General features: G+C 48.6%; 1 protein-coding gene across 2 annotated transcripts in view; it reads right to left on the bottom strand.

Moving 5' to 3' along the window:
• LOC149324845 (uncharacterized) overlaps window positions 1–22,761 on the bottom strand; it is a 114,117-nt gene that overhangs the window by 78,887 nt on the left and 12,469 nt on the right. The window lies entirely within an intron of this gene.

Raw genomic sequence — 22,761 nt, 5'->3', positions numbered from 1 at the left:
CCAGAGCCGCTTCCGCGGCTTCATCCCGAAGACATCATCATCCTGAAGCTCCGGGTGGCCGTCGCTCTCAAGGATGTGTACCAGCATGGCGAGCTGGGAGCAGCGTTCGCGGCGTACCTGGGCGCCAAGGCCGCAGCATCCCTCAGCCTGCTCCCCACATGGGAGCAACACCTGATCGTCGCAGGCACCCGAGAGCGGCACGTCGCGGACAGGCTTCTGCGGGAATTTGAACTAACAACATCGAAGGGCCCGCTCTGCATGTACGGGCAGCTGAAACTCACTGGCGACGTGTGCCACGGCGTCATCACCGTGGCCAAGCACGAGACACGTGAGTCGCTCCAAAATAAGATCGAGTGGCGTGCCGGAGAGCTTGCCGATATCCGCAAGCTTGGCAAATCAGACGTCGCGGCGCTCACCTTCGTGGGCAAAGTGGGGCCGCGATATGTTCATTACAATCAAGAGGTCACCCTTGTGCGGCCATACAATAAACCATCCCAGCCTGCCTGACATGTGGCAATGTGGGCCACCAGGCGGACACGTGCTTCCGCCCGCACGAAAAGTTCGGCCTCTGTGGCCAAACGATCCCAACCGTCTACTGGGTCAAGACACGTCATCAATGCACTCCGTCCTGTGCAGTCTGTGGGCAAGCCCATGCTACCAACTCCCGAGACTGCACGGAAAAATTCTGGCAGCTCAAGGTGCCCGGCTCCAAGGCTAAACGCCCAGAGCTCCGAGGAAACCAGTGACATATGAAACCGCCAAGTAACCCAATTTCAGGTGCCAGTGGCAGAACGCGGCGTGGTGCTTACGGCGCCGACCACAAAGCGTCGTCGGCTTCTCCATCGTCGGTGAAGGCTGCGCCCGGAAAGAGGACTGCGCCTTCACCGCCCAGCGCCAGGCACACTGGCCACTTCCCGGCCCTCAAGACAAATGGCACTACCGCCGCCCGGGAATCAGCGCCTCAACACTGCAAACAACAGGTGAGCAGCTGGGCTGAGATTGCCGCCTCCTCCTCCCATCCCAACCCCGCCCCCCCCCCCCCTCCTTAGTTACCGTCTGCGCACTAGACGCGGAATACAAAAACAGATAGACGTGCTCCGGGCACAGAACGACCTTTTGCTCAACAAAACTAAAAATTTAGAATCAACATTGGCGTCCGCCGTTCGGAGCCCGCCGAACTCGGACGCAATGGAGAGCGACGCGGAGATCTCGCCTGCCCTCGTGACAGCCATCTCCGCGATGGAGGAGCGCTTAACCTCTAAATTACGATCTATGATCGAGACCGCCATGGACCAGATCTTGACCAAGGTGAAATCTGCCGTCCCCGTAGTGATCTCAAAGCACATCTTGGGCAACCCCCGGCTCCTCCGTCGGACGGGGCTCATTAGGGACGTATCCCGCCCTCCTTATTGATTCGGACAATGAGGACAGTTGCCCCGCTCCTTCCGTCATCACCCCCTTGATGGCACAAGTAGCTGGCTCTAGGGCAGCCAATACCTCCTCCTCCCCCTTAAAAATTTTAAATCATGGCGAGACACCATAATCTAAGGAGTTCGCCATCTCGGATTCGGCCGTGTCAACTTCAATAACACAATGGAACTCTCGAGGCTTTAAAGACCGCACTAAGCGGGCTTATTTCCGCCTCTACCTTGAAACCTTTGAGTCCCTACTAGCCGTGGTTGCCCTCCAGCAGCCAGGCCTGTGCGCCACACTTTCATACTACACGGCGTTCCAACAGGATCCCGCGTCTTGTGTTCTCGTTTACAAAAACCTACACCGCCAACTTAGTGGATCTCGACCTCCAGCTCGAGTATTCCTGTGTAATGGTGACTATCCTACCACTCCACCGCAGGGACCCGCCGTTGCATATACTCAACATGTACTGCTCTACCAAACTCAAGCGAGTGACTTTTGCGGACCTCTTTAGCCGTGCGCTAAGAGTAGCGGATCGCGATCCCGTGCTGATTGTGGGCGACTTTAACGCTCCCACTCAGCTGTGAGGGTATCGTAAGGAGGAGTCGCGCGGACGTAAGCTGGCGGAACTTGCGTTCCTTCACTCGCAACCTTCACTCGCAACATACGACACGCAGACTGGCTCAACAACGAGGAGACCCTCGGTAGCGACCACTGCATCCTTAACACTACACTACGCACACGCCCTCTCAGGCGTCCCAGTACACAAGCCCGTATCCCAGATTGGAGGAAATTCAGGCAAAATTTTCACACACTTGATAATACACCCATTTCCAAGCAAGGATACCAAGCATGGTCCCAACAGCTGCTGACAAACCTTTGCTCGCATGAAACTCAGATCTAGCTCCAGAGGCGGTCACGGACATGGGTAACTACCTTCTACCCCTCTGGGAAGCTCGTCGCAGCCATATCCGCCGTTGGCGACGCCAAACACACAACAGAAAGCTTAAAGCTCGAATCCCCCCGAGATTACCCAGAAAGCGGCAGAGTACGCGGCCCAACTCGCCGACTCCAACTGGGTGGATAGATGCAACAAGGCCGCGCGACAAATGTCCACACGCAACACGTGGCGTCTCTTTCGAGCCCTAATCGACAGAACCCAAACACGAACCGAAACACAGAAACATTTGCGGTGAGCCGTGCACGCTTTCCCTGGCACCACAACTCAACTGGCACAGAAACTTTGGGACCAGTATCTGTGTACAGCCCAAGACCCCTGTGGATCTGCGTAATCTTTGCAGACAAAGAGAAGATGGAGCTGGATCAACCTCTCCAGCTCCGTGATCTGCAGGCTGCTCTCGCCAAAATGAAGCGGGGCACTGCGCCAGGAAGGAATAAGTTCACCGTCAAGCTTTTGACGAACCTGCCCGACTTAGCATACCAGTCCCTCCTAGACTACATCAATGCAATTTGGCGCGGGGACACCCCCTTGCCAATCGAGTGGAAAACGGCTGTGGTCACTTTTATTCCTGAAGCAGGAAAACCAGTTGACACAGTGACCTCCGCCCCATCTCTCTCACCTCCTGTGTGGGCAAACTAATGGAGACGACGGTGCGGGATCGGTTACCTGCATATCTTGAACACAAACATGTCTTTGCAAGTACCATGATCGGATTCCGCCCACACAGATCCGCAGAGGATGTCCTCCTCCAACTTAATCGGGTAGTCTTAGATGCCCTCGAATGCCCCCTAACAACCGGGCAGTACTCGCCTTGGATCTTAAAGGGGCATTTTGGGTTGAAAAACGGCGCGAAAGGGACGGAAGGCAACGATGAAGGAAACCCCACGGACTCCTCCCTGTGGTTTCCTTCATCTGTGTCTGCCATACCTTTCGCGCTGTTTTTCCACCCAAAATGAATGTATACCGACTCTCCCAACTTTCCATTCTATCAAAGGGGCATTTGACAATGTAACACACGAGATCATACTAACTTAAGCTAGACCCACTGTGGCCTCAACACATTCCGGTGCATAAGCCAATTTTAATGGATTGTGAATCCTACATTCGAATCTAAGATAGAGACCATGGTCCTTATCTACTCGGCACGCGGGGTACCCCCCAAGGCGCGGTACTTTCCCCGCTGTTCTTCAATCTGGACATGATGCACCTGCCGGCCCTGGTGAGTGATGTCACCGACGTGCAGCACGCCCTGTACGCCGATGACATCACTCTGTGGGCCACGCAGGGCAGCACTGGGGACATATAAACCAGCCTGCGAACAGCCGCGCCGATAGTGGACCGCTACGCCCGCTATGCTCCCCTTAAAAATCTGAATTTGTGCACCTCTGCTCTCACAAAAATGCACAACTAAAATATCTGTTTCTCTTGAGAGTGGTCCCATACGCGAAAGTGATGAGATACGGGTACTCGGACTCTACATCCACAAAAACAGAAGGCCAGACACTACATTGGCCAAACTCCGAGAGGTGGGGGACCAGGTGGGCCACATGGTCCGCCGGGTTTCCAACAAACACGGGATGTTACGAAGTAAGGATGCCTTGCGGCTGGCGAACGTCTTTGCAACCAGTCGAATTCTCCATTCGTCTCGTTATCTCCACCTACAGAAACAAGAGGAGGATGCGCTTGAGGTCATTCTTCGCAAAATTTTTAAGCGCGCCCTTGACCTCCCCATCTCTACTTCAAACATCCAGCTTATGGCCCTTGGGGTGGTGAATACTTTCCGGGATCTCAGGTAGGCTCCCATTACAAACCAGTACACGCGCTTGTCGCTAACGAAGTCTGGTCGCCGCCTTCCTACTCGACTCCATATCAAACACTCCACTCCTATGCAAGGCAGGTTTCACATCCCAGAACTGTGGAGACGTGCCCACCACGTGCGGCCTCTTCCAGCCAACATGTCACACGAAGACCATGATGGTCGGCGCCTGGCACGAGAGGAAGCTCTAACCCGACATTATGGCAACAAAACAGGTGTATACTACGTGGACGCCTCCGGTCCTCACCACGGGGGATGGTACACGGTCGCGGGTGTTCACAACAGCAACACAGTTAAAGGTTTCACATTAAGAGCCCGCAGTCGAACACAAGCAGAAGAGGTCGCGATTGCTCTCGCGGCCTCATATTCTGATTCAAAATACATAATCACCGACTCGCGATTGGCCTGTCGGAACGTCGAAGAAGGCTGCACTCTTCCTAGCCTTTCGAACCTATCAAATTTGCATATGGGATACGGATCCCGCACACCGTTACCTTATATGGGCCCCTGCTCAACAGGGGTTGGCAGGAAACGAGGCAGCAGACGCAGCCGCCCGAGTGCTCTCTCACCGGGCTGTTTTCTCCTCCCCACCCGATCAGGAACGCGATTTTCATCCGGTCTATACATTCAAAGATATTGCCACGTATCATTGTAGTGTTTGTTCGTTCACGCTCAAGGCTGCAGGAAAGGGCTGTTATCATTTTTGTTCCTGACGCGAGAAGCGACCGGACTAATCTCGATTGTTCACAGCCATGAACAGCTTCGCCTACGTGTTTCTAGATTACTCTAGATGATCTCGACCTGTTATCTCGAAGTTTCCTAGCCGGCTTTAAATTGAACGATGCCACGAGCAGCGGGCATTCGTAGTTCGACGACCGCCGAGCACGCCTGTTGCTTACGCCGCCGCCGAGTGATTCAGTTCTTTTGAGGGCGCAAGTCAGCCCAAATAAAGAGCTTCGTTTGCAAGTATTTCTGGTGTCTTCCTGACCGCTGGACTGCCGTCACTACAACGTGACATCTGGTGGAGGTGCTGGGTAGCCTCCCATGTTCCGGACACCCCCTACAAGTCGAGACGCCAGCCCTTTGAGTCATCTACCGCAGGACCTGAGTCCAGTCCACCGCGCAAGCCGACGCCTGCAAGGGGACGCACCTGAGTTCGGGACTCTGCCGGACCCTACCCGGAAGCGAAAGCAAGTACCAACGTCCATCATGACCTTGCCCCAGACGACCACTCCAATCATTCTGCAGCAGCCCCGGGTGCCACCAACCTTCGACGCTTCGCCTGGCGCCGACCCCGAGGAATGGCTGGAGCAGTTCGACCGTGTGGCTGTCTTCAACAACTGGGACGACGCCATGAAATTTAGGTACGTCTTCTTCGCCCTGGAGGGACCAGCAAGAGTCTGGTTCGAGAATGAGGAAGCCAGCCTTGCCAACTGGGAAACCTTCAAGGAACAGCTTCTGAAGACCTTCACAAACGTCGTGCGAAAGGAGAGAGCCCAGCAGCTGCTACAGTCTCGCATACAACACCCAAACGAGACCGTTGCAGTGTATACTGAGGAGATGAAGCGTCTCTTCCGGCGTGCCGACATGAACATGAAGGAAGAAGAGAAGGTGAAGTTGCTTATGCGAGGAGTTAAAGAGCAACTATTTGCCGGCCTCGTTCGCAACCCACCGAAAACCGTCGCTGAATTCGTAGAAGAGGCATCCACAATGGAGAAAACTCTCGACGCCCGAGCCCGCCAGTATGACCACCAGCAGCGCTTTTTGTCAGCAAGCTGCATGGACACTGATAACAACGATAACCTGCGGGAGGTTATACGTGAAGTTGTGCGAGAGGAGCTCCGACGGTTGCTGCCAACGGGAACGCAGCCGCAACTTTCATCTCTCACTGACGTCATCCGGGACGAGCTTCAACAGGCCTTGGGTGTGACGCCGACACCCACGCAGCCTCTCCAGCCCCCAGCCATGACTTACGCCGCAGCTGTGCGCCGTTCTGCACCTCGACGACGGGACCCAAGCCCCTATCGCCCTCAGCCAGCTGCGTTGGACCGCCGCCCACTCGCCCCAACCCGCCCGTCTTACGAGCGACGCGCGCAGCCGAGGAAATGCGACGAGTGGAGAACTCCCGACCAGCGCCGCCCACTATGCTTCCACTGTGGCGAAGCCGGTCACGTCCTCCGGCACTGCCCATACAGAAGACTGGGCATCCGAGGGTTCTCTTACGACGCTCCACGACCCCGACCCGGCCAGCGACCAGCCGAAATCGAAGAGTTTTTACGTCGGGAAGAATACTCATCGCCGAGCCGCCTATCACGCTCCCCGTCACCATCGTCCCCGCGCTTTGTTTCTCCTAGCCGAGGTTACGCCGTGCGTGGACGCTCCCCCAGCCCACGACGGTTAAACTAAATAAAGCAGCCTCTGGAGGTGAGGTTGCTTCTAAGCGCAATGACAAAGATCCTCCATCGACGAGTACTCAAGACCATGCCTCAACTACGACGACAACACCGACGACGACAACACCGACGACGACAACACCGACGACGACAACACCTACGACGACAACTCCGACGCCGACGACGCCGACGACGACGACACCGACGACGACGACACCGACGACGACGACACCGACGACGACGCGGCCAGACTTGAAGCTTTTACCGCTGCCCAGTGAAGTAACGTCGCAGTACGCCCACCGCATTGAGCATGAAGCATTGAGCGTGCCGCCCCGATCAAGTGTTCTAGTCGGCATAGGTACTGGAGACATCGAAAATGCCGAAGGTGTTATCGAGGGGAACACCCAGTTACTCCTGGATCGAGGATTGGGCGTCGCGAGGGGAGTCGCCGAAATCCGAAATGGCCGAGCCCAGGTGTTGCTAACCAACTTCACCGAAGAATACCGGCATCTAAACAAAGGTACGACGATCGCTTTCCTCGACGAGCTGGCAGACATCAGAGACGTATTTGCCCTACCCGACCAACCTGCAGAACTATCTGAACAAGGCCATCAACCCACGTTCGACATCAACCCAGCATTACCCCGGAGCAGACAAGACCAAATACGCAGTCTTCTTCAAAGGTACACCGATTGCTTCTCATCAGCATCGAATGTGCGACGAACCCGGCTTGCCAAGCACCGCATTGTCACAGACGAACACGCACGACCACTGCGACAGAGCCCCTACCGCGTATCGCCGTTAGAACGCCAAGCTATCCGCAAGCAAGTTGAGGAAATGCTTCGAGACGACGTCATCCAGCCATCGAGGAGCCCCTGGGCAGCACCGGTCGTCCTAGTGAAAAAGAAAGACGGCACCCTTCGCTTTTGCGTCGATTACCGCCGCCTGAACAACATTACGAAGAAGGATGTCTACCCCCTCCCCCGCATCGACGATACACTGGACCGGCTGTGCAACGCTAAGTACTTCTCATCGATGGACCTGAAGAGCGGCTACTGGCAAATTGAAGTCGACGAAAGAGATCGCGAGAAGACTGCGTTCATCACGCCAGACGGACTCTTCGAGTTCAAGGTGATGCCATTCGGCCTCTGCTCTGCCCCAGCGACGTTCCAGCGAGTAATGGATACGGTGCTCGCAGGCTTGAAATGGCAGATTTGCCTAGTCTACTTAGATGACGTTGTTGTCTTCTCCTCAAGCTTTGAAGACCACCTCAGAAGGCTTCGGATAGTGCTGGAAACGATCAAGTCTTCAGGCCTGACACTGAAACGAGAGAAGTGCCACTTCGCTTACGAGGAGCTGCTGTTCCTTGGTCACGTCGTAAGCAAGGATGGAGTTCGCCCAGACCCCCAGAAGACGGCTGCGATCGCAGAGTTTCCACAGCCTAATGACAAGAAGGCTATACGCAGATTTCTTGGATTGTGCGCTTATTACCGACGATTCGTCAAGAACTTTTCGCGCATCGCTGAACCTTTGACTCAACTTACCAAGGCTGACGTGCCTTTTAAATGGGAAAGGCCACAAGAGGAAGCTTTCAACGAGCTGAAGCGCCGCTTACAGTCCCCTCCTGTGCTCGGGCACTTTGATGAAAACGCCGAAACTGAAGTTCATACCGATGCAAGCGGGGTGGGCTTAGGAGCGGTCCTCGTTCAGAAAAATGGCAGACAGGAGAAAGTTATCGCGTACGCTAGCCGTTCACTGTCGAGAGCCGAAGCCAACTATTCGACGACAGAGAAAGAATGTCTCGCCATTATTTGGGCCACAAACCAACGGACTCACAGAGCGTCTGAACAAGACCATCGCAGACATGCTCTCCATGTACATCGACGCCGAACACAAGACGTGGGACTCCATTCTGCCCTACGTGATCTTCGCTTATAATACTGCCGTCCAGGAGACAACCAGGTTTACCCCATTCCAGCTGGTATACGGCAGGAAGCCCACGACAACACTCGACGCAATGCTCCCGCACGTTTCCGACGAAGACAACCTCGACGTCGCCGCCTACCTTCATCGCGCCGAGGAAGCCCGAAGACTTGCGCGGCTTCGCATTCAAGACCAGCAGCACACCGACGCCCGACGCTACAATCTGCGCCGACGATACACGCATTACAAGCCAGGTGATCGGGTTTGGATATGGACGCCAGTTCGCCGCCGTGGATTGAGCGAAAAGTTGCTGCGACGCTACTTTGGCCCGTACAGGGTTCTCCGTCGGATCGGTGACCTCGACTATGAAGTCATCCCCGACGCCACGACAGCATCTCAGCGACGCCGCCCACGCCCGGAAGTCGTACATGTCGTACGCCTGAAGCCATATTATGAACGCTAAAGGACTCGAAGTTTCATTTTCCGTGTTTATTTTCATTTTAAAGCATCGAGACGATGCTTCTTTGGAAGGGGGGTAATGCCACGTATCATTGTAGTGTTTGTTCGTTCACGCTCAAGGCTGCAGGAAAGGGCTGTTATCATTTTTGTTCCTGACGCGAGAAGCGACCGGACTAATCTCGATTGTTCACAGCCATGAACAGCTTCGCCTACGTGTTTCTAGATTACTCTAGATGATCTCGACCTGTTATCTCGAAGTTTCCTAGCCGGCTTTAAATTGAACGATGCCACGAGCAGCGGGCATTCGTAGTTCGACGACCGCCGAGCACGCCTGTTGCTTACGCCGCCGCCGAGTGATTCAGTTCTTTTGAGGGCGCAAGTCAGCCCAAATAAAGAGCTTCGTTTGCAAGTATTTCTGGTGTCTTCCTGACCGCTGGACTGCCGTCACTACAACGTGACAATATTACAACCCACTATCAAAATAGTCAACGCCTTTACCTTAGCCCATGTAAATGCCTGAAGAAGGCGGATGAGCGGCTCCTTCTCCGCCTTCGCACAAATGAATTTCTGTGCCCTGCAGCACTAAAACATTTTGACCCCTCCTTTAACGGCAGCTGCCCGCACTGAAGTGCTGTGTCTTCTGACACCTATCACATGGTGTTGGCCTGCTCCACCAACCCGGCTATTTCCCCCATCCCCAACCCAACCCGGGAGGACCGGGAAACGACCCTGCTCGGCTGCCATGACTTACAAGCCCAACAAGCCTTAGTCGGGCGCGCCCGGACGGCGGCCACCGCTACGGGGTCCCATAATAGCGACCTCCACTTAGGACTTGTAAGCTGATCCAACCTACCTCCTGAGTGGGCTGATCCAAACATACCTCCTGTCCCTTCTTAATAAATGTTTTCACCACCTTCACCCAGGTATGTTGGCCTGGACATCTGCGGCTGAGGCCCAAGCCTGGGAGCTCGGGGAGCCAGCAGAACTCGTCCACGTCCGTCGCCGACCACGTTCTTTCTCTTCTCTCCCGCACGTTCTCTCTCCCGCGTATCTTTCCCTTTTTTTTTCTTCTTCGTCCGCCACCCCGTGCGTCCTATATAGCCGCAGTGTGGCGCTGGCTCCTTACAAAAGCCCCCCTTTGAGAGTTTTTTTCCGTCGGGAAAAAATTACGTGGGGCAGCGGCACACAAGGCAGAAGCCGAAGATGCGACGACGAGGCGCTGGACACCCTTCTGCACGCACCACATCACCACACACACGCACTCTGAACGGAACCACTGGTTTGCACTGGCCCAGTTCGCGCAGTTAAACACTGAACACACGACAGTCAGCCATACAGCAGGGGACAAAATGGAACACAAAAGGGGAGACACAGGAACACACTAAAGGATCATATATACATTGACCACTAGTACAATATTCACACCATGAGTAAACTGCAGTAATTCAAGCGCGGCTCAAATAATCGGCACCGACGTTTAATAACCCTTTGATATGTTCTATATGGAAGGTGTACTCTTGGAGTAGAAGGCTCCAGCACAACACACGGCTGTTTTGGTGCTTGGCCTGAGGCAAGTATTTCAAGGGTTGATGGTTAGTTTGAATAGTAAACGAGCGACCATAGAGGAAGATGTGAAACTTTTCTACCGCCCACACTACTGCAAGACAATCCCTCTCTATAACTGAGTAGCCCATCTCTCAGGGAAGGAGGTGTCGACTAACATATGATACGGGATGAAGGGTGTTGTTGTATTCCTGCAGAAGGATTGCCCCGAGACCAGTGCCAGAAGTGTCCGTGCGGAGAATGAAATCCTTCGCTAGGTCAGGCGCCCTGACAATGGGTTTGGATGTTAGAACCCGTTTAAGCCTGTCAAATGCCTGGTCTCATTCTGGGTTCCACCTTACACGGTTGCGTTCAGTCTTGCGCTTTAGCGCAACTAAAGTTTGAGCCAGTTCAGCACAACGGGGAATGAGACTGCGGTAGTAGCCCGCCAGACCGAGGAACGAGCGAACTTGCTTTTTGGTTTCGGGTCTCGCGACATGTACGTAGACGCCGCTACATACACTGAGGACAGAAACCACAAGAAATGCAAAGTGGCAACGGTGATCAACTCGGACCTAAAAGAAATCACCAGCGTATCAATCCGGAACTGTACGGTAGTCGAGTCCGAAGAGGCAGCCGTGGCTCTAGCGGCAGCGGAGGGCTACTGATCCAACAGGTTCTTAACCATACTCACCGACTCACAGGCTGCATGCCGCAACTACCTAAACGGCAGAATCAGCCACAGCGCGCACCGCATTCTCCGCTCAAGTGGCAAAACCGGAAACAACCAGGACAAACGAACGATAGTTTGGGTTCCGGGACATACCGACATTGCGGGAAATCAGGAGACGGATAGGATAGCTCGAGAGTACGCAACAAACCCAGCTGAGGAACCCGAGCCGGTAGCTCAAAGCTATACAGACATTCTTAACTACTACAGAGGGATCAGACGAAAATACCCGCCCCCACACAAACAACTCAATAGAGAAGACGCCGTAGCATGGCGACAGTTACAAACGGGAACATTCACGTGCCTCAACATGCTAAGTAAAATCTACCCCACGCAGTACAAGAGCGAGTGCCCGTGGTGTGGATATAAACCAACCCTATACCATACCACGTGGGCTTGCCAGAAAGTAGACTAGCTACCCATAATACAAAACCCGAGTGCGGAACTGTGAGAGAGGATGCTATCCAGCGACATCCTGAAAGTCCAAAAAGGACTAGTAAGGCGCGCACGCAGGGCAGCTACCTTCAGCGGAGCCCTGGACTAGGGGAACCGAGCCTGATGATAAGATGGAAGACTCCATCTGAAGCCGCAAAAAATAATGTAAAATAGAGCAAATAAACGTTTTCCACCACCACCATTACCAACTCTGTCGTTTAGTGCACACCTCAATAGCACTTTAAGCTGATTCCGGCGTTCCGTGCAGTACTCAGGCTTCCGCCTTTCACTACTTTAGTCGCTAAAGTAGCTCGTAATTTGCTTTTGCAACCTTGCAGGCTTAACCAAGCTAAGCCTCTGCCATTTTTTTTTTCTTGTAATTGGTTTTTCGAAATTTTTTTCTTCGTTGGCCCCTTTTCATCCATTGCGTTAGCAATACTACTGTAGGTTTCACCTCATCGTGTAGCCCCGGTCGGTAGGGAAGGATGACCTTGAACAGCCGCTGCGATGAGCAGGTGGCACGCGGTTGCTTTAGCCGCGCTCCGCCAGTTGGCAGCGCCTTCGGCGCGCCGCGCGGCAGCGGCGCCGAGAAGTTTTCTCTGTCTACGACTAATGGCGCCACTACGAGATCCGCCACTTCTGGCCTTCGAAGCCGGCGTTAAAAGCACTGGCGCGCTGTGCATCGATGGAATTCAAATGATATCGGAACTCTACTTAAGGCATTCTATGATAACGGCATAATAATTAAAGACAAATGGAGTAATAATAGTTAAGCTATTAGTCTAATTTCTAGTGGGACCACATAAATAACACCGAGTAGGAAATTGGTCGAGTTGGGGAATACAAAAAGGGTCTCTGGAGTGCGAGACGAGTACGCTAACCAAACGCTAACCAAACCGTGGCCAAACATTTTCCTCGGTTAGCTCCTTTCCCCAAAAATTCTGGAGTGCAGAAATGAAGCACGAGACAACTTCAACAAAGGTGCTGGAGAAAGGCCTTTCTCTTTAGCCTTCGATAAACATGCCTAAAAGCAAGGGCCACTAAAAGAGGCAAAAAATGTCCACTGGATATGCAGGGTCTTTGTTTCATTTCATTTCATTTTTATTTACACCATAAAGATGTGGGCAGGCTCGGGCAAAAAGCGAACAATTTTCGCTTGAAGACCATTCGATCACCCCTGCTCATGGCATACAGTGAACATGCAGCAAAATAAAATATTAACATATCAATTCCTTCTCTGATAATAGCACATGAGCAACATAGAATACAGTATACAGCATACATGGCATACAGCAAACATACATCAAATAAAATAATAGCAAATATAATTCATACATGAGCAAAATAGCAAGAGGACAAGCAAATGAACAAGTTATGTATCAGCCTTCCCCAATTCATATAGGAACCTGGCTTTGATGGAACGGGAGTTACATTTTTCTACCTGTACGGTGCTGGAATATAAGGCATTGATACGTCGCGGTGTAGTAGACACATCTGGCGCCCAAGTGTAGTTCTGTCGGAATATGCGAAAATTTTTGGCGTCGAAATTGGTAAGTAGGAACGTTTGCCTTTAAATTAGCTAACTGCAAAAATACATCCTGACTATTTTTGACAGACTCTTTGCACCTAATACTTAAACAATATTCATATAAATTACGTAAAGGCACAATATAGAAGCGTTTAAATAGTGCCTGAGTATGGGTATAAAAATTCTCATTTGCAATACAGCAAACTGCCCTTTATTGCAAAAGGTATCTTCTGCCAACGTTCCTGTGTGTAGTGTTTGTCATACTAAAAAACAGTAAGTTGGAAAAGAATCGGAAAGCAATAGGAGAGGATCTGGCCCATGGATGAAGTGTCCAATCTTCAATATGTCTGGAACTAAGCAAGTGAATTTCCTTTGCTTGCATACAGTCAGTTTCGCCAATGCTACATTTATTGTTCGCTGTAATTCTCTGATTAGATAGGACTCTTCAAAAGTGAGAAAATGCTTTTCAACAGAGACCTTTATAAAAACGACCGTTTTTCAGTGTGTAATTTTTTCTTTGAGGTGTCCCTGAAACAATGCTGCTTAATGACTCGTAAAGCTGCGATATTCTTTTGGGAGTTCTGCGGGGGCATTTGTATTCCAATAGGCTCAGTTCATACACAATGCACCCGGTCCTGCGATACACTTGATTGATGTAGTGATTCACACTCTTATTCTTTCTGAGTTACCCGCCCTGCGACAAATATTTATCGTTAAGACGCACAGCGAACCTTTTTCTGTCTAGCTATGAATTGAGAAACACTTACGTACATCAATGCCGCATATCCCCAAAATGAGTGAAAAGCGAACCAATGTACAAATATTTATTGTCTTATCACGATTGCCTCAGTTCCACTTTAAAGATGTGGCGTCGTCTCTTGCTTTGCGCGTGGGTTGTGTATTTCTTGATAGTTTGTCTGTATATATTTTGCGGACTTACAGCTTAATTCACATAAAGTAAGCACGAAAGCGCAAAGAAATTACCCAGCATCGTGAGTGGTCTCAGGTGTTGGGAAAAGAGTCTGTTCTACGCACAAGTGCAGTTGACTTCTTCCTTCTTTAGAATGAGTGTCCTTACAGAACAATGCTTGATCAGAAGCTAAGCACGCAGGAAGATGCAGACTCTTCTTTTCTGTTTCAGTATTTTTGTTAAAAACTTGCTTCCGCCTCATTTCTCAGCTGCTGCTTATAAGCAACAACCATTTTATCTCCGTCACTAATAACGGCCTTCATGCACAAGAGATAACTTTCAGTGGTCCTTCAGTTTTAGTTCTATGCACATTTTGTTTTACTCGTTGACATAGTGTGCCTACTTGAGCAGAGTAGGTGCAGCTGCAGCGTTCATGTGTGATTTTTGTGCCCAGCGTTTGGTATATACGTTCTGTGACCTGCTTCACTATGCAGAAAATGCAGGTGATCTATGTTCAATAGTTTTACATGGAGATGATGCTGTAGTAGTTCCCATCCTCCTGGTTCCTTCGGGGCTTTTTTGAGGGTACACGTTGCAGACAGCAGTGTGAGGAGGCGTTTTTTTCCTAGGAGGCAAAATAGGTTTGGTACTGGCCGCTTGTTTGCATTATTTTATTATGAGATTAGATTGCGTTTGTCATGAAGATGCGTCTTTTAACAACTCATAGTGTGAATGAGTAGCGCAGAAGCTGGCGACACGATTCTACTCGGTCCCGCCTCGAAACAAACTGGTACCGCGTCAACATAATGAGTTCTATTTGAGAGCTCTCTGACCTAAAGACTGGCTTTTCCTTCGTCATCCAAATGTTCTGATCCATGATTCATGGATCCTTGGGCTTTTTTTTAGTTTAAGGATCATTTTAGAGGGTACACGTTGCAAACAGCAGCGTGAGAAGATGTTTTTCTTTCTTTGGAGGCAAGAAGGATTTTTTACTGGCCGCCGGTTTGCATTATTGCATTATTTTATTATGAGTTTAGATGTCGGTTGTCTTGTAGGTGCGTTTTTTAACAGCTCATAGTGTGAATGAGTAGTGTAGAAGGTGGGGACTTGATTCTACCCGGTCCCGTCTCGAAGCAACCTGGTACCGCATCTACATAGAAAGTTAAATTTGAGAGTTCTCTGACATAAAGATTGCATTTTACTTCGGTATCGAAATGTTCTCATCCACGATAAGTCAGAATGTGTAACGTTATTGAAGCTAGGATTTGTAAACCGGCGCTGGCATCCAGAAAAATATCTGAAATCGTGACGGCTTCTTCAGCGTTCGAATGATAGTCCCGAGAAGGTAAGCAAAAACGGTTGAGAGACAACTTTGAAAACAGGAACTGAAATGTTTTTGAATTTTTGTTATATCACGTGCACTACTTACTGTACAGGAACTAGACGTGCTTCTTATATGTAAGTTTTGCAAAGAATATATGTATATGCATTATGGCACTACACTTAACATACATGTACACTGTAACAGGTATGACTATAAGAGTACCTACGGCAGTTATGCAATAATGCCCGTCCTAGATTTAATATGTTACCACAACGTGATGCCTTTTTCAACATTCTTAGAAGTGTGAAAACTAGTGAAGTGTTTAAAGCATAGTTCCTTCGTCTACGTGGTGGCCGTGTAGTATGTACGTCTCGACGGCTTAAGCTACTGCTTGTAGAAGTAGCAGCTGATAGTTGCAAATCCACCCAAGATCTGCATACCGAGTTTAATCAGAGGATTCAATAAATTATGTTTCCACTTCTAGCCTGGTCAAATCTACACGATGTTTCAATGAAGCTCCCTAGTAGTAATAATAGGCTTTTTGGTATACACCGATTTCTTCGCAAGATTAATAGCAATACGAAGTGAAAGCAGTTAACTAAATGGCTGTATAAAAAAGTGGAAGATACCTTTAAGGTGTTATGTGTTTCCAGCAAAGGCACCTTTGAAATCAGTCGCTGCCCTTTCTGTAGTGGCATGAACGTTTAAACTTTAGAAATACGCAGCTTTGAAGTTAGCTGTTGCGAGAATGTTTCTTACCTCTAGTGCACTAAATTACATCCGCATGTCGACTGGGGGAAAGAGAGAGAGAGAAATGAACGGAAAGGCAGGGAGGTTAACCAGGCGATGCCCAGTTGGCTACCCCGGACTTGGGGAGGGGAACAAAGGGGGAAAAAAGGAAAGGGCGGCATCGAAATGAGTATTCTAAGTTTCCAGCGACCACTATGTCACGGAGACAGTGAGCGAGCACTGAAAACTTAAAGATTATAGACAGGAATACCACCCCGAGTCTCTTAAGAATCTCAGGGGCGCTTTCACCGCTTTCCTTTGTGAGGAAGGTTGTATTCAAGGCCCCAGATCGTTGGACTCAGTTAGATGACGCGAGTCCAAGCGGTACATAGTAGCAATCAGGAAACCGCGATGGAATGATGTGGGAAGGAGGCTGCATGAAAAACAAGCGTTGCTCGCAGTCCCACGCTCTTCGTAAGGTACACTGCGAAGCTTAACCAACAAACCACAGAGAATATTGGTCAGCGTGGGTTAAAAAAAGATCCCTCCAGTTTTACGTCATGGCTAGTGGCATGTTTTTCTCGGCAACTTTCTATATTCGTTTGGCTTGAAGCTGTAAACACCCACGTGCACGTCATTCATTATAAAATAGTTTATAAAAAATAAATGCTGGAAAATATTCCACCATGTGTATTATTCAAATTCTCCTCGAGCAGCGACCTTGCTTTGGAAAAAATATTTTGCCAGCTTTGCAACAACCCTCAACCACCGCGTGTTTGGTAGATGCATTATCTTTCAAGGTGCATAGCGGGTTGGGCTGCTGGCTGGCAAAAAAGACAAATACAGCATGAAACACCACAGAAAAAAAATACTAGAGCAAGTCCGACTCAGTGAGGCATCCTACGTGGTGGAAAATTTTGACAATTTTTCCTTATCACAACTGCGTCTCAATTTTGCGAATGCGAGATCAGTGTATAAAAGAGCGGGCATCTCTCTCTGAGCAGAAAACTTTCTTTTGGCACCATGAATGCAGCACTGGCTCTGTTTGCGGTGGCACTTCTGGCTGCTGTCGATTATGGGGACTCCACCATATTCTGCAGTAAGATTTTACTGTTGCACCTCTCTCCGTGGCGCCCTTAAATATGAAGCGTACTTTTTACATTCAATATTATTTGGAAATAGGAGCATTCTTCAAGAGTGATACAATTGTCCCACAAATATTCGAAATAATGAGAGCGGGCAAAATTTTAAGCCTAAAGATCGTTTAGACTCCATGCGTGCCGAACTCTAGGCAATGTCATCTGAAGTTGATTACCACGACGACCAGCGTGCTCCTAATACTGGGATTTCTGGCTAGCTTCTTCTGGAGCGCATGTGCCAAATAATTCATTTTGGTATATATCATCGCCTCCCTCATGAGCACCAAATACGCCTTTGTGAGCTGCCGCCATTTTTATACAGTTGAGCCGGCGGAGTTAAGCGATTTACACAGAAGCCTATTTCGCAGATAAAGGTGGGAAGGAGGCGTAATGCGTGAGCGATTAAGATTAGGGTATTACTGTGGCGCTCCAAACAGCGAGAGCAAGGAGGAACGCTGAGCATTATGCACCGCACGAAAAAGAGGCTTTCTAAAATTCCGGCACGTAAACCCTCAAAGGCGTCCAAGAGAGAGAAGCATGCAGGCAATCAAGTGTGCTCGTCAAGTCGCGAAAGCTGCAAAGGCGTCTAACGTACCGTCTAGCCCGAAGAAGGAATGCAGCCGAGAACAACGGTGGGTTCTGAAGCACAAAGCGAAATCTGTGTCGGTGAAGCGAGTGCAGGAAGTAGCACGTTTGAGGCGTCCAGAATTAATCTATGGATTTCCAGCTATACACTTCAAAGCTTCCAGCTGGTTTGAAATGGTTCATAGAATGGATATTTTTCAAATAGATTGAGATGGCTAAAATTCCTAACGGTACTTTTTGCTGGGCTAGTTGGTGTGACATTGTGTTCAGGGAAGTGAAAACAGCGCTAAATTTTATATGCAAACCACACATAAATATGGACAGGACAGGACAGCGCCCGTCCTGTCCGTCTTTCTGTGTGACTTGTGTAAAATTTAGCGCTGTTTTTACTTTCCAGAATTTCTAGTAGTGCTGAGAACGAAATATAACGCAAATATTTATCGCTGCATGGTGAAAGAAGTGTAATTCCATATGCTCTCCATGTAGTTGAATTGAACCGGATCATTCTATGCAATCGTACAGCGACGTCGGTCCTGCCGGCCGACGTCGGTCGGATACAAGGAGGACATGGAACCTTTCACTTAAGAATAATATTAGCAGGACACGGTGATGAAGCATAGTCCTCTTTATCCCGAGGACGGAAGTTTTGGTAGCTTATTCCCGGTTCTGCTTTTCACTACTTAAAAAATGAGGCTCGCAGGATCTAAAAAACGAACAATTAAGTATACGAAGCTAGTTAGACAAGCTAACGGCTTGTGACGATAATGCTGATAAAAGCACTGTGTGCGCGGAGCTCGGAGTCCACATGGGATATTTATCTGAAGTACGTCATAAATGAAGGCATACCAAACACAATGTGCTATAAGAATTGGATATTATAAAAAAAGAAACAGGACGTTGTGCAGGACGTGACATTATTACACCGCAATTGAGAAACATACCTTTTTATGCATTTTTTTCTTTCAGAAACTCTAAAATGCAGCTATCCAAAAGGTATGTGTTCTAGCATTGAAAACTTTATGCCATGGTCATTCCATATCGAAGATTCGGTCGCTCCTGCAAATCTAACACGTGCTATATAATGATGTCCTGAAATAGCAGGCCACCACAGTGTCTCCGGAATCCAAAACTGTAAGCGCAACAGCACTAATGAGCAAATTTTATTAACAAGAGCCTAGATATGGTTCCAGTTGTGCATAGAAAAGCTTCGCAGTGAGGAATATATTCCTTGAGCAGCATTGTAGACCTTAGAATTGAAAGCTAACAACCTAAAAAATAAAATAGACCGCGATAGCAAAAAAGAAATAAACTGCTCCCGAGAATTGATGCTTCCAAATGTTTTTCGTTGATTCTTTGTCACGAAAGTTTGAAGTGGCACAATATTTAAATACGAGGCCAGCGTTTTATTTCTTTATTGCTTTAAGAACCCTTCCTGAAGTTCCTCTCCATATGAGAAGACACAAACAGGACGTTTTATGGCTCTAATTTACAAGGCTGTTTCGACCTGTTTGTCGTGCGGAGGAGTAAGTGGCTGCTATAAAACAAAGCACAAATTGAGCCCATCAATACAGGGCGCTGTCCTTTGAGTGAGCACCGCGTGATGAAAATGAAATTTCAAATTGCGGCAAGCAGTGAAATATAAAAAATGATGAACACCGAGTCACGCATGCAAGATGTAGGTGGTGCTTTTGTTCGTAAGACAAAAAAAAAAGCTCGTGGGCAGCGCTTGTGGTGGTCATTTTGAGTACAATGCAGATTAAGTCTTGAAGACACAATTAATCTTCTGATAAATATTACCGTGGTGTTCTGGTATTGCAATTACGCAGGTTGAATTGAATAATGTAACTGAACACTCACATCTAAGTACGAAACACTGGCTTAGTACAAACGCCACACTGTGGCGCAGAGGGAGGGCATGCAATTCACTGGGACAAAGCTGGAATGTTGTTCATTATTTTTTGCTCGAAAGGTCGGTACGGTATGGCACACAAGCTGAGCAGAAGCAGCTAGTTGAACGAATGTCGATTTTGTGCAATTCTGCAGGGCAAGGAAAATTTCTACGTGTTACTTGGGTTAATAACATCAACGCATTTTTTCATCACTTGCGGCAGAATGTACGACAACGACCTTTATTGGTGAGTGGTAGAGAGAGGGTATTTAGATGGGTTTCCTGAAAACAGAAAGTGAACCATATAGATAGAAGCTTCAGTGTGTTTGTAACGTTTCGACAACTGTACTTGTCTCCTTCTGCGGCTAAAGTTATTTTGTATGCGCTCGTTGTGTTGAGTAGCTTCATGCACAGCTCACACCATTTTAATGCAAATATTTTTGGAAAACTCATTCCTGTCACGCATCATGTGGATTTCATGAAAAGACAAGCATTTTTGAGGAAAGAAAAGACGCAGCTAGTTTTGTTAAACGTATACGCTGCCCTGGTTATGATGGTTTTTCTGTGCAGGCTGCTACGAACAACAGTCCACCGGAAAATGCTACTTCGAGCACTTTTCGGACCGGTATTATTTCAATCCTAAGTCCAAGAAGTGCGAGCTGTTCCAATTGGGATTTGGACTGGAATGCTGCCCAACATGCAACACTTTCCTAAAGAAGGAAGAGTGTGAGAAATACTGCAAGAAATGACAACATGCTTTGCGCAGTTGTCTCTCCATGATTCCCATTCACCACAAAGAGAGAGAGCATAAAAGATAAACTACAATAAATGATTGTCTTTGGATGCCTGGTTGGTGCGGGCTATCGAGATGCTTTTTTGTAGAACCACTGAGCTTGATATTTCGCCGGAATAAGATTTTGTCGTGCAGCCGGTTTCGAAAGCACACAGCAACGGGTGCTATTTCTTACGATTTTGCACGTGAGCATGCGCATAACCTTATATGACTGTGATACTTGTGGTCAACCTATGAAGATATCTCCGGCCATTTATGTTATATATAGAAGGAAATACTGTTCATAAAGTCGTGAATTGGCTTCAGAACTCAGCATCGCACTTTAAGGCGAGCCAGAAGATCCGAAAGATAAGCTGGCACAACATGCAGTTTCCTCGAAAATGACTACAGACATCAGGATTGATTTCAGGTTCAGATCATTCCAAAAGAATTGTATCGAGATAAAATAATTGGGGGGGGGGGGCATCATAACACTTCCTGGCTCTCTAATGGTACAGTTAGTATCGCTGCCCCTTATGAAGCAGGCGTCGGGAAGCTGGTACTCCGGTATTAGCTGTTTCGCTCAATCAGTGAAATGGTTGAGCTTTTTTCATGAATGAATGATTTTGTGAAAGCACGGATGCTCGGGAAGGCAGGCATAATTAGGTAGGTGGACATGAAAGTACATATGAAGAAGTACAGCCTTTGTTAAATGTTTGGAGCACAGGGGGTTTTCTTTTGAGCCACACTGCGTCGTTCTTAATGGATCTCTAGCGCTCCACATTTCCTGGACATAGGAGATTTCTGGTACTGCCTCCTGCAATAGATAGCACTTCGATGAATCCTCCCGGAGTTCCAATCGACTCAGATGACTCAGTTGAAACTTCCCCAGTCATGCAGGCACTGCGTAATCAGGATGTAGAAGAGCCTGATGTGAAAAGACTGGAAGATATCTAGAACTACTGCACACCTAACATAATATTTCATACTGTCAGGAATAAAATTTCAATAAAGAAGGGTGTCAGGCAGGGAGACACGATTTTGTCAATGCTCTTCGCCACCTGTTTACACGACGTATTCAGGAGACTGAAATGGGAACAGTTGGGGATAGGAGATAATGAAGAATTACTAAGTAATCAACGATTCACTGATGTCATTGCCTTGCCAAGTCACTCAGGACATTAACACTCAGGACAAATCAGTGAGTTAGACAGGCAGAGGAGCACAGTAGGGCTAAAAATTAACATGGAAAAGGACAAAGTAATCTTCAACGTTCTCGCAAGAGACCAGCACTTCACAATTGATAGCGAGGGGCTGGAAGTGCTAAGGGAATACATGTGCTCAGGGTAGGTAGTGGCTGCTGATCATGAGCATGAGAGGGAAATACTAGGAGGATAAGAAAGTGATGGATCGCATATTAAGGGGTAAAGTTTGCATTGTTCTAACGTATAGTTTAGGAGAACTGCTATGTGGGCTACATGGTTCATTGTACTCGAGAAAGGCAAACAGTAGCGCCGAAAATTGTTCTAACACTTGCAAGGAACGAGGAGGTGACAATGTACGAAAGCAAGAGGTAAGATATATATCTGATTTCAAGATAGCGACAACCGCCACAAATCTAATTAAAACCAATGCTGCATTGATGAAATCAAATGAAATATTTAACCATCGGAGGTCCAGTGTGCGCTTTTAAATGCTGAACACGTATGCTCGAAACCGCGGCGCAGAAAAACGAGGAAGTACTGAGACAATATTTCATTCCGGGTCACAACTCAGCGCTCGCGCGTTAGCACGTGCGCATCGCATATGTTTTCCGCGCATGGCGCGGCGTTTCATTTTTTTCTTTTTCAGCCAACAGCCCGAACCACTGCTAACCTTCTATAATAAGGAAGCTGACTGAACCATGCAAAGTGAGCTGTGGTGTACAGCCAGCCAAATATTGTTGCCGATCAAGGCTCCCTAAAATTTAGAGAAAGAGAAATTTTAAACACATTTCCCCGCATAGCTTTTTTCAAAATCTTCTCGAATATTACAACGTGGGAGTAGTTTGGCTTAAAGCAGAACGAACATACACTGTCGCAAGGAAAATTTTCAAATTATAGTGAAGAGAAAGCTGCGTTATCTCTAAGGACCAAAGCTGGTCGCTACTTGTCGCCGTTATATGTTTGAACTTCACAATAAAATTCAGTTTTGTGCGCAGGCCAACGAAAGAGG

This window comes from Amblyomma mixtum, unplaced genomic scaffold (assembly GCF_055824585.1).
Source record: "Amblyomma mixtum isolate Tamu unplaced genomic scaffold, ASM5582458v1 scaffold_13, whole genome shotgun sequence".
In the NCBI taxonomy this organism is placed as follows: Eukaryota; Metazoa; Arthropoda; class Arachnida; order Ixodida; family Ixodidae; genus Amblyomma; species Amblyomma mixtum.
Note: the sequence above shows the minus strand (reverse complement) of the source record. Positions and strands in the feature narration are given on the sequence as shown.